The following is a 22,891-nucleotide window of genomic DNA, read 5'->3' on the forward strand; positions in this document are numbered from 1 at the left end:
AGGGAGTGAGAGCACGTCCTTCTACTCCGCCATCTTGGTTAATCTCCACGAGGGTTTTTTTTTGGTAGATTACTTTTTTATTGAAGTATAATTGACTTAAAATGTTGTGTTAGTTTCTGGTGTACCAAAAAGTGATTCAGTTTTATATATATATATATATATATATATATATATATATATATATATACATATATATATATATATACACACACACACACACATACACACACATATACATATATATGATCTTTTTCAGATTCTTTTCCATTATAGTTTATTACAAGATATTGAATATAGTTCCCTGTGCTATACAGTAGGATCTTGTTGCTTATTTATTTTATATATAGTAGTTTGTATCTGCTAATCCCAAATGCCTAATTTATCCCTCCCCAAACTTTCCCCTTTGGTAACAGTAAGTTTGTTTTCTATGTCTGTGAGTCTATTTCTGTTTTGTAAATAAGCTTATTTGTATCATTTTTTAGATTCCACAAATAAGTGATATCATATGATATTTGTCTTCCTCTGTCTGACTTACTTCACTTAGTAATAATCTCTAGGTCTATCCATGTTGTTGTAAATGGCATTATTTCATTCTTTTTTATTTCTGAGTAATAGTCCATTGTGTGTGTGTGTATATATATATATATATATGCATACCATGTCTTCTTTACCCATTCATTTGTTGATGGACATTTAGGTTGCTTCTATATCTTGGCTATTGTCAATAGTGCTGCTATGAAAAATGGGGTGCATGTATCTTTTCGAATTAGAGTTTTCTCTAGATATATGCCCAGGAGTGGGATTGCTAGATCATATGGTATCTCTATCTTTAGCTTTTTAAGGAACCTCCATACTACTTTCCATAGTGGCTACACCAATTTACATTCCCATCAACAGTGTAGGAGGGTTCCCTTTTCTCCACACCCTCTCCAGCATTTATTATTTGACTTTTTGATGATGGCCATTTTGACCAGTGTGAGGTGGTACCTCATTGCAGTTTTGATTTGCATTTCTCTAATAATTAGAGATATTGAGTATCTTTTCATGTGCCTATTGGCCATCTGGATATCTTCTTTGGAGGAATGTCTCTTTAGGTCTTTTGCCCATTTTTTGGATTGGGTTGTTTGTTTTTCTGTTATTGAGTTGTATGAGCTGTTTGTATATTTTGGAAGTTAAGGCCTTGTTGGTTGCATCATTTGCAAATATTTTCTCCTAGTCTGTAGATTTCCTTTTCATTTTGTTTATGGTTTCCTTTGCTGTGCAAAAGCTTGTAAGTTTGATTAGATTCTATCTGCTTATTTTTTTCTATTGTCTTGGGAAATTAAGAAAATATTGCTATGATGTATGTCAGAGAATGTTTTGCCTATGTTCTTTTCTGGGAGTTTTATAGTATCACATCTTATAGTTAAGTCTTTAAGCCATTTGAGTTTATTTTTGTGTATGATATGATGGAGTGTTCTAACTTCATTGATTTATATGTGGCTGTCCAGCTTTCTCAACACCACATGCTGAAGAGATTGTCTTTTCTCCATTGTATATTCTTGCTTCCTTTGTCAAAGATTAATTGATTGTAGCTATGTGGGTTTATTTCTGGGCTCTCCATTCTGTTCCATTGATCCATATGTCTGTTTTTGTGCCAATACCATGCTGTTTTGATTGCTGTACCTTTGTAGTATTGTCTGAAGTCTGGGAGGATTATGCCTCCAGCTTTGTTCTTTATCCTCAGGATTGCTTTAGCAATTCTGGGTCTTTTGTGGTTCCATATAAATTTGAGGATTATGTGTTCTAGTTCTGTGAAAAATGTAATGGGTAGTTTGATAGGGATCACATAAAACAGTTGATTGCTTTGGGTAGTATGTCCATTTTAACAATATTAATTCTTCCAATCCAAGAGCATGGGATATGCTAGATTACTTTTAATAAAATCATGGATTGCCCATCCTATTATTGAGTAATGGATATCAACTGACCAGAGGAAAGACTTGAAATTCACCAATATCCAACCCATGCCAGCCTCTGTCCCATTAATGACTCATACTCTACTTCTCTAGCAGTGTTCCGTAAACCAGTTAACTAAAGCAATAAGCTTCCTAGCATCAGGACTTTTGTCAGTAAAATACACTTATGCTTTCATTTCTGGGAGAGAATTTGCTACAATTTAGGAAAATTTATTATTTTGATGGCCAATTATATAATTTTCTTTTTGACGACAATGAATGCTTACCAAAAAGGCCATGGATCAGTAAGATCTCAACTTAGCCTGTGTACATTGCATAATTGTCTGTGTGATTCCCATAAGAAATGGAATAATAGCAGCAAGATAATTCAAAGTGCAAAAGAGGATTCAAAAAATCTCCTATAAAATGTGCCAAATGCCTCCCACTTATTTATTTTTGTAGAGATTTTTGTTGTTGTTGCTTTTGAGTGCTATACAATTTTTTAAGTGGAAATTGATTTCTTACCTTTCTATTAATGGATAGAGTTCTCTTTTTTGGTTGACATCCCCCCATTTTGTGGTACCTACCAACATAAAGCTAATAGTGAATACGAACAAGTTTATCTTTAAGTTTGAGTTGAGTTTTCATCTCTTTCATTTCCTTAATGGCCTCAATTTCATAAACAGTCCCTTTTCATACTTTTATTTACTCTTTACTTATTTTTATTTATTTCTTAAGTCATCACTATTGCAGCTATCCCATGATGCATGTGTCACACGAACTCCTTTCTTTTTTTTTTTTTTTGTATCACTCCTATTTTTACCTTTTCTGTAACATAAATGATTCCTAATGCAGGATATTCCTATGCCTCTTAGAATGGGCTCAGCTATTATGCACGGACTGGTCAGGCATTCTCCAGTCACTTCTCTATTTTACTACCAGCTCTGAAATATGCATTATCTTCTGTTTCTTGACTCTTCCTCTATTCCTCTCTAGCAACATGTGAAAACCCTTATGCTGTGGAAAAAAAATACACTACCAAAACAAAAACTAATATTTTATTTAGATTGACTATCAGTTTTCAAGGTGTTTTCTTCTTTGTGTTCTCAGCACCTTAGAATAGTGCCTGGTACTTAGTAGGCAGTCAATAATTGCTCATCAGGGGATTTATTTGCTTTTTTGAATGAATCCAAACTGCTACACATGCAACTGCAAAATTATGTTTGACGATGGACAAACTTGAAAAAGAACATAAAAAAATAATAATTGATTTGTTAGGGTGAGGAGCAGTAGTAGGTACTTTGCTACTCTTTTTATCATATGGTTTGATTCTACTGTTGACTGAACAGTAAAAGTTCTGCTACAATTCAACTGTTACGGGTCTGTGGCTAAATTCAGCATTCCCTCTTCTTTGACTAATGGCAGAGCACATTGTGGCCTTCCTCTGACTCACCCCCAGCATTTTTTGATACAGTAAATTGAACTGAAAGGACATTAAGATCAGTGTTAAGGATAATGATCAAAATAAAAGCCCAAATTGCTTATTCACATTATTTAGCACCTTGTGTGTAGCACCACATTTAATCCTCCTGACATCATTAGGAGGTAGGATTATTATTGTTTCTGTTTTAGACATAAGGAAGCAAAGACTGTGAGAAGTTAAATAACTTATTTGGGAACCCCCACTAGCTTGAGTGTGTCTCCCAAGTCCTAGCTAGTAACTGTAACGGGATAAGCAGTTCAGAACCAACAGCTAGCAGGTCATCTACTTTGCTCCAACAGGATTAATGGGTTGACTGACTATTATTCTTTGTTCTAGGATTGTGACTGCTGCCTCAGCTTTGTTTACCCAAGACTCAGATAAATCAGAATATAACTGAAGAACAAATAGGGTGGATCTATCAAGGGAATTATTTGCATAAAAGATAAAGATGTAGGCTGTGGAAGTAAAAATATAAGGAAAACAACAGCAACCAAAACCACATCTCATTCTTCATAATAAGACAGTCGAGACTGTAGGTTTGATCTAAGGCTAGTCACTTAGGATCAGAGGAAAGCATCTGTTCAGATCCATAACAGTCCCTGGGTCTGAGGCCAAAGGTATTTCAAGCAAGATTACCAAGGGGCTCTTTCATACCATTTCTCTGAGGCTTTGAGACCACCACTTTCTAAGCCACATAATAGATCACATACAGACCAAGGAGTAGAGTGTGGGGTGAGGGACCCTTTACATTGCAGCCTCAAGAGTCCTTGCTGCAGGAAGCCAAAGCAAACAAGAAAAAAAAAAAAAAAGAGATGACTCCAGTCATGAGGTCATGTGAAACAGCCTTCATGTTCATCCTGGGTTCATCAGAACCTTCTTATCCTCCCTGGCCTTCTGACCGCTTCCACAAGTCATGCCCCACTGGATAAGGGTCATCTGTACCAGAATTCACTACACCCAAGAGAGAACAACATTTTATTGTTTTTGTTATTAAATATTGTTGTTCTAAGAAGACGGTGAACTCTTCAAGGGCAAAGACAATATTATTTTTTGCCTCTCTGGTAGGGCTTAGGACAATGTTGGGCACAGTGCAAGCAGTTGATAATTCCTCATTAACCTGACATGACATTATTCGACAAGTTTGCTTCTTACTGTTAGTAACTCAAAACTGTACAAGATTGTTAAAAGGTATAAATGAAAAGAAAAAAATCCTCCTTCCTGGCTATCACCAAGGACAACATTGCTTGGAAAGGATTAAAACATTTTCTGTCTCTACCTACCATTTCCCTGGGAAGCAAAGCAAAGCCTGTAATGCTGATTAACAATGTTAATGTTCTTCTGTAGGCGGACAGGCAACTCAGAGGCTTGCTTCTCACCTTCTCCCTCTTCCTTAGATAGAATGACTTAACTCTTCGAATTTTCAGAGAGAGAGAGAGAGAGAGAGAGTCGGGGGTGGCGGATGGGGAAGAGAGAGACTTATCGACAGTTTTGCAGACTCCACCTGGTATACGCACATCCTACAGGAAGTTAGAAAGCAGTGAACTTCAAATTATGACAACAACACAAACACTCTTCGCTTAAGCCCGTCTACCATATCAGAATAAATTAGGAACCAGGAACACAGAAAAGACTTGACGCTGTAGGCCATTTATAGGCCTTCTTAGTGAAGCCAGCAAGGTTTCATTATCAGAAATAGCTGCAGCCTTCAGATCTCAGTGACTATGGGAAAAATAAAATACCACAACACACCTGGCAGATTATAGTCTTTCAGCTCAGTTGTTTATTTATACTTCACCACACACTTGACTAAGAGACCCTGTTTCTCTAAAAAATTTTATTGCCAGACTTTAACCCCTGCCAGATTTTTCTGGTGATTACTGGGTGTTTGTTAATTTGTTTGCCCTCTAACAGAAATTAAATGGTGGGATAACTTGTCAAACTTAACCAAACTAAGTTTCATAAAGAATACTTACCCAGGAGTCAAAAAATTTTAGCCTAATTCTTTACTGAACTTCAGAGAGAACCTCATCTCTTTGAGCCCCATTTTCTTACTTGTAAATGAGCAGGTTGGATTAGATGATGTAAAGGATCCTTCCCAACTCTCATGTTCTGTGCTATCATCTATGAGAGAATGCCATATGACAGAGATGTCCAACTAAAAACCAGAAGACAGGGTTTAAGGTCCCCACCTTGCCATTTAACAACTCATTAAACCTTTCTGAGCCTTGACTTCTTTCGTCTATAAGATCCATTCCAGTTCTAAATTCTACGATTTTTTATGACATTGCTTATTGAGTCTGAAAATATCACAAACATAAGGTCTCAGACATTACTTTTAAGACTTGCGTACTACAGGGATTGTATCACATAAACTCAATTTGATAATCAACCAACCACCAGCATTTACTGTGCAAGCAAACAGTTTTTCTGCAAAACGGTGCAGGGGTGAGAGGATGCATGTTTTGCAAACATCACTCAGTAGTGATGGTTGTATTTGCCCTATCTTAACTGAATTTTAGATCACTTAATATTTAGCACTAATTACCACCATGATGTCTGGTTTTCATGAGATTAAACACTGTGTCAGGTTGCTAAGTTCTATATTTTTAACAGTCTGGGTTGCCTGCTTTCTACAGAATGGTGTCACTGGCAAATAGCCAAACAAGCACAGATTGGTACCTTCATCCAATTGGCCATTGGAAAACTGCATTCTGAGGTGCTTATGTAGCAAGCCTGCTTCCTGTAGTAGCTCCCACTTTATGGTTTGACCAAGTCATCTCCTTCCTTCCCTCGGTAATAAAGTGCCATTTTTGTACCAGCTTGAGTATGGCTGGGCTGTTGTCTAAGCTATGAGAGTGCACTGAGCAAAGAATGGCTGTTTCCAAAGAGACATCTGTCAGATGCAGAGGGAGCTTGCTTTGCTCTAGGGTGCTGACTTTGTGCTCATCGTTTTCCAGGCTGTCTGATTGGCTTTCCTCTAAAAGCAAGAAACAGAAGTGCTGGCTGCCAAAGATGGTTTGAATCCTTGTCTGGCAGCTGCCAAAGTCAAAGAGGGAGGAAAAGAGATGGGAAATAACATTTATTGAGCACCTCCTGTGTTACCAGACACTGCTTAACTCATTCAATACTCATGAAGTGACATCAAACATGAAGGAATCCAGGGGCCCAAACAATGTGGTCAGGACTCTGTCTCCATCTCCCAGATCTGCTTTACCCTGCCTGACTGTTCTCACATAGGTTCTTTTCATTCGGTAGCAAGACGACACCAGCGGCTCCATTCTCACATCCTCCTGTCTTAGCAAGCCCACGGATGGAAGACTTCTCCTTCCCCTGTGTGTACAGCAATCCCAAGGAAGATTCAGAGTGGGGCATGCTCCATAGGTCACATATTCATGACTGAACCAATTTCCCACCCCCCTACCCAAGCACTGTGAGCATGTGCAGGAGTCAGGGTGGCACAGTGGTGGATAGTCCCAGTGTGAAGTGGGGGGAAGTTTCCTTAAAAAGCCAAAAGAAGAGGGTGGCAACCCTTGCTAGAGAGAGGAAAACTCTGTCCAAATGGCTACCCCAGACCAATGCAATGAGCTACTGAAGAATACTGTTGGTTTGAGTTGTCAATTTGAATGTTTTCTCTAGAAGAATGGAATCAAGAACGCAATAGGGAAAGTTAAGGGCAGTTTATCAAACCTCAATGGACATATATATTAACATACATTTATCAGACAAGCTACATAAATCTGTCTTTTTTGTCTTTTGATGACTCTCATGCAGAAATGGCAGTTAGCTTTCTCTTGGATACGTATAAAGTCATCTAGATTTAAAGGCATATGGTCTATCTTGGATCATTTACAGATTGCAAGATGGCTCTGAAGCCAAACTTGCTGCTTATTTCATGCCCTGCACATTTAATTACTGCTTGATGTGAATGAAGCGTTTTACCCGAAGATATGCGCTGCTGAAATTTTAGCTGGGTTGAGTCATAAAACAGTTTTCAACAGATTGAGGCAATCTTAGAGGGAAGTTTGTGAAGAAAGTTGGCTTGAACTATCTGACTGTAAGTCATAAATGTTTTGAGTCAGTCTGAATATTGCTGGATAAGATGACAAATACAAGTGTTCCTAGTTTAGTGCTTTTCTGGAAAATTCTAAAAACCAAAATTCTTCTATTGGGCTTAATCACTAGTGGTAAACGGTTAATCATTATAGGAGTTAGTTCTGAAAGAGAGATAGGGCATTTTCCCTAGTCACTTGTTTCTTTTTTGGAAACGAATTCTCTGCAGCACAGATTTTCTTAGTTCCACTCTCTGGCTTAGCTTCCATGTCTTCATGTCAGTTAAACCATTCCTCTAGCTGGTCATCTCAGGTGGTACTAGCCTGGGACAGGGAAGAAGCAATAACTGGGGAGCCTGTGCAGCTTGGTATTCAAGCAAATAAATAAAGAGTTTTTGAGTTTGGGTTGTTCTATCTCATGGGTTGCTCTACGAATTTCTAATTATGTAAATGTAGGAAAATAGCTAGGCTTATGATGAGGATTGAGTAAAATAATGCTATTGAACTGCCCAGCAGGGTATCTGGCACATGCCCTTCATCTAAAATGGCTGCCATGTTGTTGTTATCATTCCAAAGCTGCTCTCCATGCACATTCTTCATATTGGAGCACTTGGTGGGGGGCATAGCTACTAGCCACTTCTGGCTCCTGCATACCTGCTCTGAACTATCCTCTGCTTTTTCTTTCTCTACTGCCCTCCCTTTGTGCCAAGTAATTCGGACAATGCAAAAAAAATTTTTCTTTCTTTTTAATTCAAGCTCTGACCCTAAGCAACAGAATAGAGGAAATAATTTTATTGACTTCTTTAAACTTCTCCAAAGCATGGCATGCTCTCTTTCCCTTATGAGTCTTCACACAGGCTGCTCCTTCGATCAGAACACTTTTCCTCTTGTATTTGTTTCTTAAGCCTTCTCAAAGTCAAGGCCTCAGTTTAGACTCCTCTCTCCTCCAGAAAGTCTTAACTGACCCCTAACCCCACATATTCTAGGTTTTCTATGTCTCTTAGCATGTTAGACCTTCCCTATCACGGCAGTGTTCATTCTGGTGACTGGTTCAGACGGAGACTGTGAGTTCCAGGAAGGGCAGAGGTCACATCTGCCTCATCAGTCAGTATGGATCACTGTGCCCTTGGCACCTAGCACAGCGCCTGGCCAAGAGCAGGCACTCAATAAATGTTCTTCCTTGGAAACATACGTCAGTGCCTTTTCTAGAAGGGACTCAAGGATCATTTACTATTTTGCATCTCCTCAGTTATGTGTCTCCTGGAGCACTGCTGCTATCCTGGTGGAAATGTCCCATAGCTGTGCTGACTAGCAGAGTGGACACTAGCCACGTGCCGCTACTGAGCATTTGCAATGTGGCTAGTGCAACTGGGGGCCTTACATTAATTTATTTTGAATTTAATTTTAATAGCCAATGTGCTATCATATCAGCCAGCACAGTCCAAGAGCCTGAGGTTTAAAAGTTTGTTTACAGGAGCTATAACTCTAAGAACTGTCCCTTTTTGAGGGGATAAAATTGTCATAAAATTCGGAAGTTTGGCAGTAACACTCAAGTTTAGTTAATGTTTGGAACCAAGTTCCCAAAGAAAACACACATTGTGTCACTTTTTGGGCTATGCGGAGCATCTCGATTTTAGGCAAAGGAATGCAGTGCTTGGGTTAGCAGTCCTGCTCTGATACCCTCTGCTGCGTTACCCTGAGCAAGTCACTTAACATCTCTGTGTCTCAGTTTCCTTACCTAGAAAATGGAGCTAACAGTTTCTACCTCAAATTGTGTTAAATGAGAATGTGTGTGTGTGTGTGTGTGTGTGTGAGAGAGAGAGAGAGAGAGAGAGCAAGAGAGAGAGAGCAAGAGAGAGAGAGAGAGAGAGAACAGTCCCTGGCACATTGTATGTTCTCAAAAATGCTAATTACCATGGTTAATTATTCCATTCTTCTATGTTTCTAAATCAACATGGCATTTGGATATATATGTGTGCATATATACACACGCCCCCCCCCCCAACAGATCCACTAAACCTGCTTCATAAGTTTTGATCAGGCGGAACAAGAATGTGAGTGTAAAGTACTATGAGAAAGTTAGAGGATAGGTATAATAGAATGTTATACGGGATCATTATTAGGGAAGATAACTCATTTTAGAAAGGTAAAGTACCTTGAAATGTCATTTTAAAAGAGCAACAGTATTTGAAGTAGGGATTAGAATTTCTGCTTGCAGGAAGGCTTTCAGCAAACATTTCTATTTTCCTTCTCCATTTGTGTCACCTGTCCAGGTTGCCCTTTTGCCATCCTCTCAATAGGCAAAATGTTCAGGGGATGGCTGCCTTGTGCCATGCACCAAGGGGACTGAAATGAGCTGATGCAATGAGTCTAACATCCACCCTTTGAGTCTTACTATTCAAATTAACGTGCTATACAATGTTTGTGTATCCTCTGTGGCCCCTTAGCTCCATTAGAAAACTGTGTGAGCAAGGGCAGGAGACAGGGAGATGCTTCCTGGAATCAGTAGCTGATTTGCAAGCCTGAGGAGTTTGCATGAAAGGCAGCAGTGAAAGTCAGTCCTCAGCCCTGATATTTATAGAGAGGAGGAAAGAAAGGAGAGAAAGCCATGAAATGTTATTAGGAAGTCAGGGAAATAGAGAGAGCTACTCAGTGTAACTCATACCTTACTACCTGTTCTTCATTTAAAAAAAAATAATTTTTTTTTTAATGTATTATATATATGTGGAGTCTTTTTTAAGAAACAGAAACAGGAAACCTCCTCACTCTGATCAATGGTATATGATAAGTTACTATATTCTTTTGATACAAAAATTGAAATGAACTAACCACAAATGCAGGAAGATGAGGTCTAAAAAGCAGTACAAAGTTTCCTTTACTTCCCTTGCTTTTTTATGTTAGAAACTGGGGAATCATGCTGAATTTCAAATAATCTGCCTGGTCCCAATACCAAACCATTGCATGCTTTGCAAATTGAGATGCATTTTAAAAAACATTTTATAAAATACATGTCATATAGTGAGAAAACAGATGAAAAAGTAATTCTCACATGATATTAGAAGACTATCTAGTGGCTTGCAAATAAGGAAGCATTCATTTTATTGTCAATACAAATAAATACATAGCAATAATAGTCTCAGATGCTTTGAAAACTGTTGGAACTACTGAAATGGCACAGAATTAGGGAGTTTTAACATGCCCTGATGAACCGTCACTATTTTAAGTGCAGAATTATCTGGACTCATCACTTGTTTTTGTATCTTTGATTTATTATTATCCTGGGGAGATTAGACCATGGTGTTTGGAATTCTAAATGACCCTCCACACTTGGAAATTATTCCCTTATACTACCTAGCAATAGAAAGTAGGTAAGCATTTTTGGGGAAAATATGCTCAAATATACAGTGAAGTGAAAAACATATAGGTACCCTGTCTTTAAATGTCTTCTTGGGTCTTTGAAAAGCATTCATTTTAGCACAAAACTGCTCCTTGGATTAGAATTAGGACCCTTTGGGAAGGCTTATAAAAGCATTCACCTTTGGGAGGCTACTGGGTTTCCAGGGCGATGAGTAAACCAAACCAGAAGTAATCACAGAATGTTAGGGTCTGAAGTTAGAGAAGCTCTGTCCACCCCTTACTTTGCATGTGAGAAAACTGGAATCCCAGAGGTTGACGGCCTTGCCCAGGCCACACACGTCAGGGGTAAGGCTGTTTCTGTTAGAATGGCACCTCCTGACCTCATCTACTTGCTCCTTTGACCACAGCATGCTCCCTGGAATTCTACAGTACCCAACACCTCCTCCAATGCCTGGCACGTAGTAGACTCACAATAAATGGGTAATGACTAACTGAATGGCCTGAGAACCTTAATAATTAAAAACATCATTTTAACTTACTTAAAAACACTGAACAAATCTGCTTCTCAGAGAGGCTAGCCAATTGCAACAAGACCATTATGAACAAGAAGGGGGCTGCTGGGCTTCCCTGGTGGCGCAGTGGTTGAGAATCTGCCTGCCAATGCAGGGGACACGGGTTCGAGCCCTGGTCTGGGAAGATCCCACATGCCGCAGAGCAACTAGGCCCGTGAGCCACAATTACTGAGCCTGCGCGTCTGGAGCCTGTGCTCCGCAACAAGAGAGGCCGCGATAGTGAGAGGCCCGCGCATCGCGATGAAGAGTGGCCCCCGCTTGCCGCAACTGGAGAAAGCCCTCGCACAGAAACGAAGACCCAACACAGCCATAAATAAATAAATTAATTAATTAAAAAAAAAAAAAAAAAAAAAGAAGGGGGCTGCTGAATAATATAAACAGGAGGAAAGAATTCAACTATAGCCTGTAGTAACAAGGTGAAACACCCCATGACGATGAGGGGCTAGAAAAGCTGGTGACCTGTAACTATATCAGAAGCACTAAAGCATCCTTGGCTATGATGGAGAAAAACATAGTATGAGATTCCTTTGCTTTCTGCTGCTATTCAAACAGCAGGCGTATGTTCAGAATGGTTCTTTTAAAGAAAACAGGGTGAAATTTTGACATCAAAAGGTCTTGAGATAACCATAGTAATGAGAATGACCACTGGAGGAAGAGCATCCCTCTTTTATACTGAGTTAGAATATAGCTATTTTGAGTATTTTTATTCAAAAAAATGGAAATTTTGCTTAATTTCCATTTATCCTGTTCTAAGTCTACCAACCCTGAAAAGTAGAGGTATGATTGATCTTAAAATGTCAATCTCTTACCTAAAGAGAGGAAGAAAAGATTTATTTAAAGAATAAAATGTCACAGGGATTCTTAGGAGAAAAGCTCCTGGGTTTGGATTTTCTTTGACAGCCAGGATTCCAAATGAGTAATTTTCCCCCTCCATACATTTTGTAGTAGCTCCCCAGATAGCTATCAGTGCAGCTGTCCAGACTGGCAAATGCTTCCATGTTTTAGGGTCCTTTTTGTCAATTAATCTACCTGGATGCTGACTTTCAGGAAAGACTTCTTGGTACTGAAAGAAAAACTCCTCAGGCCCTTGGGGGGATGATAAAATTCTACTCCTGGATACACTCATCCCAGTGAAAATGCATCCACTAGGCTGGGGTTGGGGATGAAGGAGCTGGGATTTAATACCTTTGGTTTAGTCCTAGGGGATCAGGGAGGCAAGTGAAACCCAGTTTGGAGAGCTCACCTGACTACAGTTTAAAGTATGAACAGGTACAGAAAATGTGAATGGATTCATCAGAGAGCCTGAAGAATTCTCAGCGTCTGTATGCAGTCTTCACATTGAAGGTTTAATGTACACATTATGCTATATTTCCAGGATCTACAACAGTGCCTGCCTGGCACATAATAGGCATTTGATGATTATTTGTTAAAACATTTCAGTGTTAAAATTAGAGGAAATCTCCCACTAGATGCAGACAGAAATTTATATTATTTATGAAAATTTATCCATTTCTTATGACCTTTTCAGGTAAAAAACAAAACAAACAAAAAAATGAGTTTAAAGACACCTTGGGTTTTATCTAAATTGGCCTCTTGTTTCAGAAAGAATCTTACTCAAATCACCCTAGATTAATGAATTCTACTTCTAAAGACATTTAGATGGAGAATGGCTATATATAAAGTCCAGTGACTGGCACCTTGGTTTTCTTTGTGTGAGGATAAATAATTCCTGCTCTTTAGGTATTCTGTATTTTCCAGATGGTGCGCAAGATTAATGGTGCCTGTTGCCATTGTTCTGAACTAGCTGGAAAGACCTCTAGTCATCCTGACAACCTGGAAAACTAGGTCTCTCTTCTCATCCTTGCAGTCACTACAGAGGATCAAAAGGCAGAGAGGAGAACCTCTGTCATTGCAGAAAACCAGACTAAGGAAGAGTCAATCTAAAGATAGGAATGTATGGTCTGCTCTCACTCTTAGGGAGCCTGAGGAATGAGTCAGTCTCTCCAAGGACCACCAGGCTGCCAGAACCAAAAAACTTTCATTTGTCCTCTTAAGGATGGGGAGGGACAGAGGGCATAGGTGAGAACACAGCTGCAGTTGGCTATACTGAAACCTTTGGGAGAGCATGGCCCCAAGAAAGAGAAGAAAGGAAAAGGGGCCTGCAATGGCCTGACTATTTCATTTTCAACAAAATTTATATTTTGAAATTCTAACCCCCCAAAGTTGATGGTATAGGAGGTAGGGCCTTTGGGAGGTGCTTGGGTCATGAGGGTAGAGCCCTCATGAATGGGATTAGTGCTCTTATGAAAGAGACTCCACAGAGCTCCCTAGCCCCTTCGGCCACTTAGAGACTCAATGAGAAGCCTGCATTCTGGAAGAGGGCCCTTGCCCGACAGTGCTGGCACCCTGATCTCAGATTTCCAACCTCCAAATTTGTGAGCAATATATTTCTGCTGTTTGTAAGCTACCTAGTCTATATTTTTACAGAAGCCTGAAATGACTAGGACAGGGACAAACTAACAATGTTCCTAGTTAATTCTCTAAAAAATAAATCTACCAGGAAACCACCTATTCCTGGTTTCCAGATAATGCAAAGTTCATTTATGTATTTATTCATTCAATAAATAGAGCAGCTCAGACCAATGCTATGGATTGGCCTGGTAAATATGTCTGCTTCTTGACAGAGAATCAAGCAAGAAACTTCCATATGATTTTGGACTATTCTTCTAATAATTTCTGTAGGTTACACAGTTACATGAGTATGGTCAAATATACCAAGGATAAAGGGAATATTCTCAAAATAAAATCACCCTTCAAAAATTATTTAAGGGCTTCCCTGGTGGCGCAGTGGTTAAGAATCTGCCTGCCAATGCAGGGGACACGGGTTCGAGCCCTGGTCCGGGAAGATCCCACGTGCCGCAGAGTAACTAAGCCTGTGTGCCACAACTACTGAGCCTGCGCTCTAGATCCCTCGAGCCACAACTACTGAGCCCGTGTGCCACAACTACCGAGGCCCGTGCACCTAGAGCCTGTGCTCTGCAACAAGAGAAGCCACGGTAATGAGGAGCCCGTGCACGGCAATGAAGAGTAGCCCCCGCTCACTGCAACTAGAGAAAGCCCGCGTGCAGCAACGAAGACCCAACGCAGCCAAAAATAAATAAATAAATAAATAAGTAAATAAATTAAAAAAAAAATTATTTAAAAGGTCTGGAAGATCATAAATTGAAGAGATGGCTTGGCATAAAGTCAGGGTCCAAAGGTACCAGAACTGCTGTATCTTAGCAGATTTACTCCCTCAGGGGCAACATAATCTATGTTAAACTTAAAATGCACAGGCCTTTGGCTCCCCAGTGGCTGTAGGGTAGTACTCTAATTTATTTGGAACCTGCCAAGGAAACAGTTTACCCTTTCATTTATGTCTCATTTTATGTTTTTGAATTTTTAATAAGTCATTGATTTTTGTTGACCATTTTTCTATGGCACATGGAGAAAAGTAAATTGAGTGTTTTAGAATGTTCTCTCTAAACGCCTTCCATAAAATGTAATGATAGTGCTTTTCCTTTGTATAGTTTTTGGATGCTATTTTACCCCTTTGTGTCAATGACTCATCACAGGAACAGAAAAGTTCCCACCCGTTCCTTACTTGGTATCTATATGGCTCTAAGTGAAGGCATGGGCTTTATCCACAAACTGCTATAGTCAGATTGTTGCTGAAATATGAATTAATTACTGCAGAACCAATGTACTGCTGTCACCAGGAACTAGAGAGTTAAATCCAGGATCCAAGGCGATACCTACAAGCAAAAGTGGTGGGGACTTGTATCTGAATCATGGTGGGGTACTAAGGTGTAAGAGGGAAGGTGAGATGGAGAGACAGAGAAAACCTCACCACAGCACGTGGTTGTTTCTCCTTAGGAGAGCCTTGTGGCTCGTTGTGCCTGTCAAGTAGGCTAATGTGCCTGTAAATTTCCTGTGACAGAAAACACATCACAGCAGCAGCAGCAGCACCAGAAAACAATACAACCAAACTGTGGAAGACTGAAAGCCCAGCGCTTTCAAGGGTGATCAGAATGTAACAGAGTAAAAAAAATACAAGGCATTGAAAATAAACAAAGGCTAGGAAGAAATGAGATCACTTTCTAAGAAAAAAGCATTTATCATTTATAGGCCAAAAGAAATGCTTCTCCCACAGCCATTTTTTATATATTATTTGGCAGTCTCAGTTCAAGGTCAAAAATATTAGAGGACAAAAGGAATATGACTCAATATTTAAGATTTGTCATGACTGGCTTTGTAATTGCATAAATATTAAATATGTAGAAATAATTGTAAGCACGTTATCTCCACATCTCCACACGTTGCTTTCATTTTTAATGTAATCTTCTTCCTGAGCTGGCTGTGGGTCTGTGATTTGCATAGCTAGAATGATCCGGTGCCATCAATTTAGCAATGAAGTTACTCATTGAACAGAAGAGGCTTCTAAAAGATTATACAAAGCTGCAGGAAAGGAGAGTGTGAAAATGAAATTTTACGTTTCAGGTAAATGGGAGCACATTTTTCCATTATAAATTTAATATGGCTACTTTACAATAAATTTGGAAAACAAAAAAGAGGGGGAAAAAGCACCTATATTTTCATCATCTTAACTTAGTGTTTTATATTCTGGTCTTTTTATACTTATGCATATATATTTTTAACATAGATGTAAACATAGTTCTGTGTGTGTATATGTGTATAGTTTTGCAACAAGATTTTTTTCTCTTATTAATATGGTTTTCATAACTATAACTTTTATGACTATGAAATAATGATAATAAAGGGGTCTATAATTAGACTCACCCACAAAATTTCTGTTGGCTAGCATTAGCAGAGTACTTAAGCACCTGACACTGGGGCCTGATGAATCAAATACCAGCTCTGCTACTTAACTGTGTGGATTTGGACAGATTAGTAAAGGCTATGCCTTAGTTTCCTCATCTATAAAATGGGCATACTAATAGTGCCTCTATTAGCGTGTTCTAGTGAGAGTTAAATGAAATAATCCATGGAAAGCACATAGCCTGGCTCTTTCATACAGTGAGTACTAAGACTAAGTGTTATTAAAGACAAAAAAGTCAAATACATTATACTGGGTTAAAAAAATAAGCTTGAGTTTTACAAAACTGAGTTTCCTGAGACATTGCCATCATCCCCAAAATCCCCATGTGCATTTTTCCAGTAACAACTCCCCACCTCCACCACTAATCAGACTTTGATGGTTAACACTTCCTTGTTCTGCTTCATACTTTAACATCTAAGTATGCTTCCCTAAAAGTATAGCTTCATTTTGCCTGTTATTGAACTTGATATAAATGGAATCTCTCTCTCTCTCTCTCTCTCTCACACACACACACACACACACACACACACACACACACACACACAGTATCACTGTATTTAGGAAGCATACAATCCAAGGCTTGGTTATGTTGTGATGAAAAAAAGCTTTGGACAGGAGCCAGAGAACTTGGCTTCTAGTCTAGTCTCCGTGAGATCCTGGGCAAATCTTTTTACTTCTCTGGGGCCTCCATGTAAAATGTTTGGATGTGCTAAGTGTCTTTGAAGCTTTAGAGTACTAAATTGTTAAGCCCTTCCTATGTGAGTATTGTGTTGGCATATGAGAAATCAGAGTCAAAAAGAATCCAGAGAAAGGCCTGGGGCCTGCTGGAAATAAGCCTCCTCTTCTGAAAATTCATGCCAATAATAGTGTCAGCAAACAAAGGGCTATAGAAAAATGAAAGTAATGATCCCACATCACAAATAATTTTAGATATATTATTGGCCTTAACGTGCATAGGGAACATTTTTCCCAGGATAAATCATAGCCATTAAGAGTTGCATGTTAGGAGTTTGGAGTTCAAATAAATAATCATATCATATAGGTTTTCCTGGACAGAGTCAGTTTTGAACATTTTAACCCACTCTCTCTGTAGAAGTATTTGTATTTCTCCAAATACTGCCTGGGCTAAGTACTGCAGGTTGGCTCACCCAATGTCCATTCTACCGTCCTCTTATGGCGGCATTCGTAATGCAGAGACTGGAAGCTTAAAACATGTCCTAGACTTCTTTGCACCTAGAGCTATGGGTATGAATTAGGTCTGCCAGTTAGGTATACTTGTGCAAGATTTAGAAAACATAAGAGAAGTTGAGGCATCCTTCTGACCACTTCTGACTGTATTTCTCTTATAATTAAGGTCATGGAAACATTTTTCTAGAGCAATGTTCCATAGTTTATTACTCAGCCTCCTGGAAGACAATAAGCAGTTGTGGCCGCTATGAGAGCAGTAGCTTTTTGACTCCACCTTCTATCATAGGGTTATGTTTCTGAACCCAGTGTTCCAGTCATCCTCAGCAATAATAGATCCACTGATAGGTCACCTCTGTATTATGCTGGAATCGTTCATTCTTACAGGCCTAGTCTGTTAACGCACTTCTCCAATCCTGACATGGATTTTTGAAAGTACCCTCTATTAAATACCTTCCTGCTTAAAATACTTAGAATTGTTTCTATTTTTTTTCGCACTGAATCCTACTGATACACATCCTAGATATTATTTTGGAAAATCTATTCACCGTAACACAAGATACAAAGTATTATAACTCTATAGAATGCTATAGCAAATAGAGGAGGGGTTTTGAAACCAGAAAAAAACAAGCTAGTTTAGTAGTTATGTATCCTTAAGCAAGTTATTTAACCTCTTTGTATCTAAGTTCATATATATATACACATATATATATATATACACACACACACACACACGCATATATATATATATGAAATAGATATCAGTATACTAATCTTGTAGAGTTGTGAGAATTAAATGAGGCAATACAAGCAAAGTATCTATGTACTTAGCATCTAGCATTGAATGGTCACTCACTATAAATAGAGTTCATTTCTTCCTGTCCCCATATGGGATGTCCTTTGGTGACTGAGGTGATTAGCAAAATAATTTTGGGGGAAATTCTCTTTAAAGGACTTTAAAAAAACCTTGTAGGAACACAAAGATTTGGCGCCGATTCACAAAGACAAGAGGAATATCTTTAAACTCAGCTCAAGAGCAAACAGACTTCTATTATGAGTACTACCAATTCATCCCAACTGGTGGCTTAGGGCCCAGATAATTTGTTAATTATCTCAACAAATATTTATCAAGCCTCAACATTTCTAGACACTATTTTACTCATTAAGATACAGTGGTAAATAAAAAGGTCCCTGACTTCCAGGAGCTCGCATTCTACTGGGAGAGACAGACATAAAATAAGTCAATATGTAATTTCAAATAATGAGAAGGATTATGAAAAAAGGCATTCTTCCTTTAGCTCTCTTTCCCTTACCTTCTCAGAAGTTTATTATGTTACTTGACTCATCCCGTCTCTCAGCTTCCTTTCATGAGAGGAAAGGCATAGGCTGATGGAGATTATGCCAATAATGTCAAGATTCTCTTAGGTAGGTGAGTAGTTTCAGGATATGTGAAGAGTCTGGGGCCTGTTACTGTTTCATGGATGCCAGCAGAAAATAGATGATGCCTGGATTAGAGACAAAGGAGCATGTCAAAGCAGCATTAGCACGGTGTTGGCACTTGTTTCTTATGCCCCCAAAATCCCATGCGGTCTAAGGGGAAGGGTCCAGGTGGCTGCCACATACTCAGTGGTTTTCTGTCACAGCCAAGGAATATTGAACTCGGGGAATTTACTGCTTTTATAGTGTTTGGTAAGCAATCCTACTCTTTGGGAGGAAGCTATTACTTGGTTGCTCAAGGTTGCTTGCTGCAAATCCAACCCTGAGAAATGACCCAAGTAAAGAGTAGTCTGGGCTCTTTATCCTTGGCATACCCAGAAATAATGTACAGAGATGCTCAGGACCCTTGGCAGATTGCTTTTCCCAACAGGTAGAGGGGAGAAAATAATTGAACCCTCCATCCTTTACAGTTTTGTGCAATCATAACTACAAAATTTTCTAAGGTCTTAGAAGTTAGAACTTTGTTTCTACTCCCTTCGAACCTTTCACCCTAGGTGTGATATATTTAGGCAATTGAAGACCTCAGACAGATTACAGAAGAAGTTGATAGGGGAAGAGATAGATTTTCCAGTTATTACCAAATATAACCTGAGGCTTCTGTATGGATATACAGCCTCTCATCTCCAGAAGCATGGTGCTAGACCTCACACCTAGAAACCTCACCCCAGGCTCTTTTCCTATTCAAGCTATCATTGAGTGCTCATTTTAACAAACCTCCACTGCAAACATATATTTATGTGGGAGGGAAAAGGGCAGAATATGATATGTTCTCAGCCCTGAGCTCTCCTTGTATGGCCACTGCTCTTGAATCCTGGTAGAAAGGGCCATTCATGGGTCATCCTCAGAGTCCACATTCCTTGCGCTTTCAAGCCAGGGAGAGAAAATTGTAGACTTGCTCCATAACAAATCAACGTTGTCCAATTTATCTATGTGGACTCCACTCTCCACTTCCAATGGTGGCAATTTCAAATGTTCTCTACCCTATTCACCCCTTCATGGAACCCATTCTTCCATTTCCCAGAGAAAATGGAAGGCAACTGGGGAATGCTCTCCCAACATGTCATTTGTTACCTCTTGATTCCTACAGCAAATGCTGAAAAATAGCTATTATTATCTCAATGTGATACATTAGAAAATAGAGTTTTGGAGATTTTATGTAACTCTCCCAAAATGACAAAGGCTGTGTGTCCTGGAGAAGGAATCAGAAGAAATCTGTATGACATGGGACCTTACTCATGTAGGCTAGAAATGGGAAAATAAAACTTCCCTGGGTTTTTTTTTGTTTGGTTGGTTTTTTTTAGTGTTCCTGTAAGAGGCTCTAGCCTCCTAAGCCACAGAAATGTATGCACTACAGAGAATGCTTTCTTTCACTTTTCCTAGATACATTTCTCATACTATAAATATTAGATCTGTAGCTGCTTGTTTTCCTAATGACAGAGCTAACTGCTATGATCCAAAGGGTTAATAAAACCTCTCTTATCTTCCCCAAAGCAAAAAATTATATCCTGGGAAAGGCACCTAGGTTAGTTCTGAAGGTGCTGGGGAGACTGGAGTGTTATCTTTCTAGTTATTTAAATTTCAACTAGGAATGAAGACACTCCTAGGCCCTGGAGTTTGAAGACATCTGGAGTAAGGAGGAGACCCTTCCAGGAGAAGAGGGGTACAGCTGCCTCCTTTATAAGCAGAGAAAAATCATTTTGCCTTGTCCTTTGTCTACAGAGTATCTGACCACTCATATAAGGAAATTTCCATTGGCTTTCATCACTTCGTCCCAGGGGTAAGGCCTGGGGCAAACTGGGAGAGGGGAGCATGCAGTGCTTACTTATTGTGGGATAATAAGAAATTTGCCTCTGATCCAGAACACCTCATGTGCTCATTCAGGATAAAATGAATAAAGATGGATATTAATAACCCACTACTAGACAATTCAGAGGAGGGATAAGAACCACAAATATTTCTAGACCATGAGATAAGTAGCTATAAAAAATACCTGACAATATTTGAAGAGATAGAGAGAGAGTGTTTGAGTTTCCTTATGTGGAATGAGTAGGAGTTTGCTGGTGGACAAGGCAGCTGAAGGACATTCTAAACATAAGAACTTATACCAAGGATTTGAGGTACATCTTTGTTCAAGTTTTTATAAAACTGACCCTTTCTTCAAGGTAGTACTCTACTTCTGTTTGTCACAAATCTGTCATATTAACTTTATTAGAATAGGACAGTCTACTGCCATCTTCCAGAAAATAGTTCTAATAACTATACAAACTGACAATATCAGCAATGTGTATGGCACTTCTGGGAGATGTTCCATGTGCAGTCTGTACCACCATACATAGCAGCCCTGTCTGCCTAGCCCATTAGAGAGAGGTAAGTTGTTCAGCATAACTGGAGTGAAGATTGTGTGTGAAAGTGCGATAGGAGATAAGCCGGGATAGAAAGGCAGAGGTCAGACTCCGAGGTATATAACCAGAAAAACCCCAAAACACTAATTTGAAAAGAAACATGCACCCCAATGTTCACAGCAGCATTATTTACAATAGCCAAGGTATGGAAGCAACCTAAGTGGCCATCAACAGATGAATGGATAAAGAAGATGTGGTACACATATACAACGGAAAACTACTCAACCATGAAAAAGAGCGAAATTTTGTCATTTGCAGAAACATGGATGGGCTTGGAGGGCATTATGCTAAGTGAAGTAAGTCAGACAGAGAAATTACTGCATGATATCATTCATATGTGGAATCTAAAGAATACAACATACTAGTGAATAAAAGAAGCAGACACAGATATAGAGAACAAACTAATGGTTATCAGGGGGAGGGGCAACACAGGGGTGGGAGAGTGGGAGGTACAAACTACTGGGTGTAAGATAGGCTAAGGATGTATTGTACAACACAACAAATATAGCCAATATTTTGTAATAACTATAAATGGAAAGTAACCTTTAAAAATCATATATTTTTTTAAAATTAAAAATAAAAAGGCAGAGGTCAGAACTTGAAGGAACTTAGGGTCCATACTAATGTGATTAGTATCAAATGTGAAGGTGCTGGGAAACTCCTGAAGGATTTTTAGGCAATTGGGAAAGTTGTGACAGTAGGACAAGATAGTCAGGAGACCTGGTAAGAGATAGACCAGAAGATAATGGGAGCGCCATGATAGAAAAGGATAGGGAGGAGGCTTCTTTGGTCTCAGGGAAGGGGGTGTCTTCCTTTCCAGAGTGATTCTCTCTACCAAGCTATTGGTCCCCATCACTGTATCTTCTTCTCTACTACCTTGATATATTACTGAACTCTTCTTTTTCCTGTGTGTTCAATCTCTCTCCACTTACTTCATCCCTACAGCCTTTAGCTGCCCCAATATATCAAATACTTGCTTCTGCTCACCCCTACTTTTTCACATGAGTATTTTCCCCTGAATTATACTGGCTTAATTCACTCTTCAGATTGGGAAAATCCTACCCTTCTAAGTAACAAGTGGCTGAGCAGCCCCTAAGCAACAGTGCAGTGGCTAACAGAGCCACAAGGATCACAACAAAAGCTTCTAGGTTGGTTTGCCACACTTTGAGAGATTCAGCCATTAAGGTGACCACAGGCTCAACTGGATTTAGACAATTTGTTACTTGCACAGCAAAAACAATACCAGGATGGTGTCACCTCCCCACATCTCTAGTCCCACTGAAGGACACTGAATTGGAGGGACCCAGTGACAGGGACAGGAGTGATGGTTGATCTACTACTGAGAAGCCATCTTGACTATAGCCAGGCAGTTTCTAGACTTACACAGAAGCTTGCAGCTGTATTTGAAGGAAGATGGAGTTAGATGGAAAGTCCTAGGCTCAGCTGAAATGAGGGAGATGGGTGAGAAATGGTTTTACGGCAGTCTCTTGGCAGCTCCGCACAAGAAGCTTATCTCCCCCTGGTCGAGAA

The 22,891-nt window shown here is 39.3% G+C and overlaps 1 long non-coding RNA gene across 1 annotated transcript in view; it reads right to left on the minus strand.

Moving 5' to 3' along the window:
* Window positions 1-304: 304 nt before the first annotated feature.
* LOC103011899 (uncharacterized) overlaps window positions 305-22,891 on the minus strand; it is a 29,637-nt gene continuing 7,050 nt past the window's right edge. The window contains exons 2-3 of the long non-coding RNA XR_009007131.1: window positions 18,776-18,967; window positions 305-1,791 (exon numbers count right to left, since the gene is read on the minus strand). This is a non-coding gene — a long non-coding RNA (uncharacterized LOC103011899). The remainder of the gene's footprint in view (window positions 1,792-18,775; window positions 18,968-22,891) is intronic.

Source organism: Balaenoptera acutorostrata, chromosome 2 (assembly GCF_949987535.1).
Source record: "Balaenoptera acutorostrata chromosome 2, mBalAcu1.1, whole genome shotgun sequence".
NCBI classification, from domain to species: domain Eukaryota; kingdom Metazoa; phylum Chordata; class Mammalia; order Artiodactyla; family Balaenopteridae; genus Balaenoptera; species Balaenoptera acutorostrata.